General features: G+C 44.7%; 1 pseudogene; it reads left to right on the forward strand.

Annotated features, from left to right (window-relative positions):
- The first annotated feature begins 4,156 nt into the window (after positions 1 to 4,156).
- Positions 4,157 to 5,983, forward strand: LOC103586610 (annotated as a pseudogene).
- Positions 5,984 to 5,995: the final 12 nt, after the last annotated feature.

Consider the following 5,995-nt stretch of genomic DNA (forward strand, 5'->3'; position numbering starts at 1 on the left):
GAGAATCTTAAGTCCTGTACTTACCTGTGTTTCTCAGGCTGGGGACTGTTTTCCTCAGAGGAAGTGTGTCCGCCACACTGGTTGACACCAGGTGCGTACATTTCTCTGGGCCTCTCCTCATCTGTAATGTGGAAGTGAGTCATTTCTACCTCAAGAGCCGAGGGCATTTAGTGAAAGTGCTCTGTAAGCTCAGGTTCTGACAAATGTGACCTTCCCTGCCCGCAATTCTGCTGGGCCAGCTTGATGGCCCCTGCCCCACTCTTTACTTACTGCTTTTAAAATTCCCACATGTGTCCTGACCACTGCCCTCCTGCCTGGCTTCAGACTTAAAAGTCCCCCTGACCTTTGGATACTGTCTGCATCTGTGTCAAGAATGGCAAGTCAGCCTCCCCCCAGGTACCAAATCTGATTGTGGTTGTCTGCAGCTTTGGACTGACTCAGTGTGAAAGTGATGCAATTAATTAGCAATGTCTGCCAAGGCCAAGGGAATGGAGTGGAGGCTCCCCTGCCACACAGTTGCCATCTCGCGCTGCATAATGACCTAATCAGTGCTTGATGATGGGCTGTCTAACATAGGTCCCTGACCTGTCACATCTCAGCCGCAGTTCCTGTGCAGGGCTGCCTGGATTCCCTCCCTTGTGGGCAGGGGTTGGGAGGAGCAGGGCTTGGGCTGGGAGCCAAATCCTAGAAACCCAAGTTGGACATAGCTTACCTATGAGCTACAGAGCTTGAGAACTGGGTAGTAATCAGGGAGGCAGCCTCTTGGGAGAAATCCAGGTAGGCTGTCCAAAAAAAAGAAAAAAGGTCTTTCCATAGTGGCTGGGTGGAAAGGGATAGTCTATGATCCACAGCAACAGTGTGGAGTGGAAGTCAGACCATTCTGGGAACTGCACAGCTTCTGAGGTGGGGCCTTGGGGATGGGATCATAAGATGATAAAAGAGTCATTCCAAAGTCCAGCTCTGATTACCTCACCCTCCCAAATAAACCTGGCCCAGGACCCCCCATTGCCCTCAAATTAAAACCCAAATGTCTCAGTCTGGAGGGTTCTTCATAGCATCTGCTTCCTTCTCCAGGGATCCCTGCCCCTGTGGCCTCTGTCTGGGCTGAGCCCTGAGGCATCACTCCAGCTCCATGGCCTGCCTGGCTCTTCCTGTGACCCTCCCTCAGCTCTGGAAGCAAGGCCGTTCCTTCTACCTGAAAAACATTCTGACTGCTCCCACTCTTTTTCCAGCCTCACCCAGAAGTCTCTTTCTCCGGGAAGCCTTCCTGGCTTAGGTGCCCATCCCATCTACCCCCATGGCACCCAGCTTCTCCATCCTGCCCCTGTGGATCTATTATTTGCCAGCATCCCTGCCCTCCCTGGACCGCAGACTCCCTGAGGGCAGTACCTCCCTGTTCTGTGTTCACCACCAATCCCCAATTATACCTGGCCCCATACGACAGGAGTCTTAGACTCATTCATTCCACATTTTTCACCCAAATTTATATGGTACACGTGCCCATTGACCAACATTCAGAAACACCCCTGAGTGTTCCCCTGCTTCCAAGTGGTCCCAGAGGGCTCTTGCATGCTTAGGAGACACTCCAGGTTCTTTCTCACTCCATTAGTCCACATTGCTGGTGGCCCTGGAGAGGAGCAGCTTTTTTCACCACTGATGTTGGCCAATTCCCCATCTGGCTTTAGAAAAGGGATAGAACCCACCAGTGGCTCTTCTTTCAGATAGATGGGCCATATCCCATTCCTTCCCTCCTTCCACTCACACACAATTGAGAATAGGCAGGGAAAGATAACAAGGTTTTATTAAAGTTTCTGAACAAACAGAAGGGAAACACAACAGAGACACAACTGCTTTTTTTTGGTTTTCTTTGGCGGCTGGTGGGGGGATCCGAACCCTTGACCTTGGTGAGTAAGCTCACTGGCCAGCCCTCATGACTGCTTTTTGACGTTGCTTCTCAACCCCACCCATGCAGCAGATGCTGCACCCAGTTCCTCACGTGAATTTGTGTCAGGGTCCAGACCTCCAGCCACCACCTGCAGTTCCAGGCAGCTCCACACCTTGAAATTTGAGCCAAACTCACTGCCTCAGAGAAAGGAGGAAAGTTCATTTTCCTTCACCCTCTTCTGAAGGCTTTTTTCTCTAAGTCCTCATTTCCAGTCCCAAAGCCAATCTACTAACTGTTGGTTGACAGTGACAGAGCAGTGGTTAAAACTTTTGAAAGAGTTCGGATCCCTGCATAGGCCAGCTGCATAAATACAAAAAAAATTTAAAAAAAAAAAAATTTTTTTTTTTTTTAATATCACCTCTGCTCAGCAGTCATCCAATCAAAATGGTTGGTTTGGGTGGACTTGTGTCCCCCCAAAATAAGATATGTTGAAGCCCTAAACCACAGTACCTCTGACTGTGACCGTATTTGGAAATAGGGTGGTTGTAGAGAGCTGAGACCTGTCCTCGCTAGGACAGCAGCTTCCATTGATGGGCAGGGGCAATGAGGGAAGTTGATCAGAAAAGCCCAGCTAGTGCTGCAAGAAGTCTGTCACTGACAGCTACTCAACAACATCCTTGATAGTCCTCTGGTGGTCCTCTCCTACACTGTAAGTACCATCTTCCCAAGGGATAAGTGATAAAAAAAATTCACATCTCCAAACTCTTCTGCTGCCAATGGTTTATAGACGTCATGTCCCTGTTTGGTAAAAGACAGTAAAGCATCTAGTTTCTACTCTTTTCTGTTTGTCTATTTTGAGCTCAAGTCAATTAAGAATTCATACACACTGGGAAGAGAAAAGCTCGATATGAAATGTTCAATAACTGTGAGTTTTGTTTTTCTGTTTATTCCTGACCCAAGGCTGAAATTTTACAATTGAAGCTATAAGTTCTGTTTGTATGTTTATTTGCCTGAGTGCACGTTTTCCTACCTCTGGATGGTATTATCAAATTAAGCTAGATTATACTAGAATCTCTTAAAGGAGCTCTTATTTTTTTTTCTTTCTTAAAAGATGACTGGTAAGGATCCCCTTACAGGCCGGCCCAGAGGAGCTCTATTCAGATTAAGACCTATTTATCTTAGACATATGAGCTTATATTAATAGAATATTCCTAAAATTCCCCCAAATTAAGGAAACCAAACCTCTAATTCTTTCAATGTTATACAAACTAACAAATGTTTTAAGAATTCAAGATCACAAAATTCATATAAGTATTTTGCAAATAAGACTAATTTAATAATGTTTTAATAAAAACAGCTATGTCATATCCCTGTACCGGTCAGCTGCCTAAATAAATGAATGAATGAATGAATACCACTGTCTTCTCTACATTATAACCAGTAAATATAATATAAGCTATGTTTTATTCTACTTGGGTTATGTTCTTAAACTTATACAGCTTTACCAATCAAATAAACTAGCATTACTTCTATTTAATATTTAAGATTACGAAATGAAACATGTAAATTTATGTTTAACCAAATTGAATCATTATTCTGACAAACTATTCCAATAGTAATTATATCTTGCAGTATGTCAATTGGAAGAGAGTTTCTAAGACCTTTAGGTAACGTAAAACCTGGGATTGGGGCCGGCTTATGGCTCATTTGAGAGAGTGTGGTGCTGATAACACCAAGGCCACAGGTTCAGACCCCTATATAGGGACGGCCGGTTAGCTCACTTGGAAGAGCGTGGTGCTGACAACGCCAAGTCAAGGGTTAACATCCCCTTACCCATCATCTTAAAAAAAAAAAACAAAAACCTGGGATTGGTTCTAAATTGAGTTAATGGATATTCATTGTCTTATTCCATTCAGGCTGATCTTATGAAATACCTTAGATTGGGTAGTTTATAAACAATAGAAATTGGACTGGCTGGTTAGCTCAGTTTGTTAGAGTGTGGTGCTAAAAATGCTAAGGTCCAGGGTTTCATCCCTGTACCAGCCAGCTGCCAAAAAAAACAAACAAAAAAAGACAAACACAGTCTGGAGGCTGGAAAGACCAAGAAGATTCCATTTGCTCATAGATGGCCCCGTCTGTGTGTTCTCACATGGCAGACGGGCAAAAGGAGCTAAGGCTCCCATAGGTCTCTTTCATAAGGACACTAATCCTATTCATGAGGGCCCACCCACATGACCTAATCACCTCCCAAAGGCCCCATCTCCTAACACCATCACATTGGGGATTAGGTTTCAACACATGAATTTGGGGGAGACACAAACATTCAAACAATAGCATTCATTCGATTCCCAAATCATTTCTAAGTAAGATAAAATACTGGAATATTAAATACAGGCTTTTTATGTATTTTTGTCTTTTTATGTGGTACTGAAAGGCTGTATATATATTTAGGTCTACTAATGAACATGTTCATTTCTGTCACCTTGAGAATTTATACTGTAAGCGATGTGTACGGATATAAAAAGTTGTAGGTTTGTAGAAAGGAATTTTATGGGCTGGCCAGTTAGCTCAGTTGGTTAGAATGTGGTGTTATGACACCAAGATCAAGGGTTCAGATCCCCATACCAGCCAGCTGCTAAAAAAAAAGAGAATTCTATTTGTGTGGTCAAAGTTGGCTAAAGTTTGATGGGTTTATTTACAATATTTTCAAAAACAGCTTTAGTATTAAATACTATAATGATACAAAACTAGAATTTGGCTTTTTCTCTGTTAAAAAATAACAAGCCAGTCACTGATAGCTGCAGCGCTGCAAGCTGCTTCTCTCCTTCCCACCACAGCATGACTCTTGAGTGTACTTCAAAACTGAACAATCTCTAGCCAAGCCAAAGCATTCTGTCTTCCCAGAGACACGAATCCAGCTTAGCTGAGCCACAACAGATTATCAGCCATCATGGTGAAACTTGGCTACTGGATGCTTGTTCTCTTTGTGGCCACATGGAATGACATGGGCCTCTACAAGTGACCCAAGCCCGAAGGAGGAAGAAACACTATGGGGAGCCGATACCCTGGCCATGGCAACCCTGGAGGCAACCACTACCCACCCCAGGGCAGTGGTGGCTGGGGGCAGCCTCAGGGTGGTAGTGGCTGGGGTCAAGGAGGTGGCACCCACAAAACCAACCTGAAGCAGGTGGTGGGCATTGCCATGGCTGGGGCAGTAGTAGGGGGCCTGGGCAGCTATATGCTGGGGAATGCTATGAGCAGGCTCTTCATACATTTTGGTAATGACTATGAGAACCGTTACTATCATGAAAACATGTACCATCACCCCAACCAAGTATACTTAAGGCCCGTGGATCAGTACAGCAACCACAACAACTTCATCAACAACTGCGTCAACATCATGGTCAATCAGCAGTCACCACTGCCACCAAAGGGGAGAACTTCACCAAGACTGATATTAAGATAACGGAGTATGTGTCTGAGCAGATGTATAACACCCAGTACTGGAGGGAACAGCAGGCTTATTACCAGTGAGGCAGCATGGCCCTCCTCTCCTCCTCGCCTGTGATCCTCCTCATCTCCTTCCTCATTTTCCTGATAGCAGTATGAAGAAGGTCCTCCTGTTTCACCATTTTCTTAAATCTTTTTCTAGGCTGGGGGAGGGTGGGTCCCCCTGCAGCCCTTTTAGTGGTGGTGTCTCATTCTTGCCTCTCTCTTTGTCCCCCATAGGCTAACACCCTTGGCACTGATGGGCACTGGGAAATAAGAGAGTAGACCTGAGATGCTGTTTATTCAAGCCCCCTTTGAATGAGTCCTTCATGGGCCAATGCCAATGCCAGGCTGGTAACAGTATAACAGCAAATAATCATTGGTTAATCTAGCTTATCTTTGGTCTAGTGAAACAGGTTGAGGTTAAAACAAATCTCAAAGCAGTCCTCAGATAACTTTGCCTGAATACCTCTAGCTCCTTCAGCAGCCAGGACTCAGTACACCAGTGCCCCAACTTAGCAGTGACATTATAGCAATTTAGAGAAAAAACCTGAAAGCACTTCTGTCAAGTTTGGAAGGAGGCCACAGGATACTAAGGGAAAAAAAAAAAAAAAAAAAAAA

Source organism: Galeopterus variegatus, unplaced genomic scaffold (assembly GCF_000696425.1).
Source record: "Galeopterus variegatus unplaced genomic scaffold, G_variegatus-3.0.2 Scaffold356, whole genome shotgun sequence".
In the NCBI taxonomy this organism is placed as follows: Eukaryota; Metazoa; Chordata; class Mammalia; order Dermoptera; family Cynocephalidae; genus Galeopterus; species Galeopterus variegatus.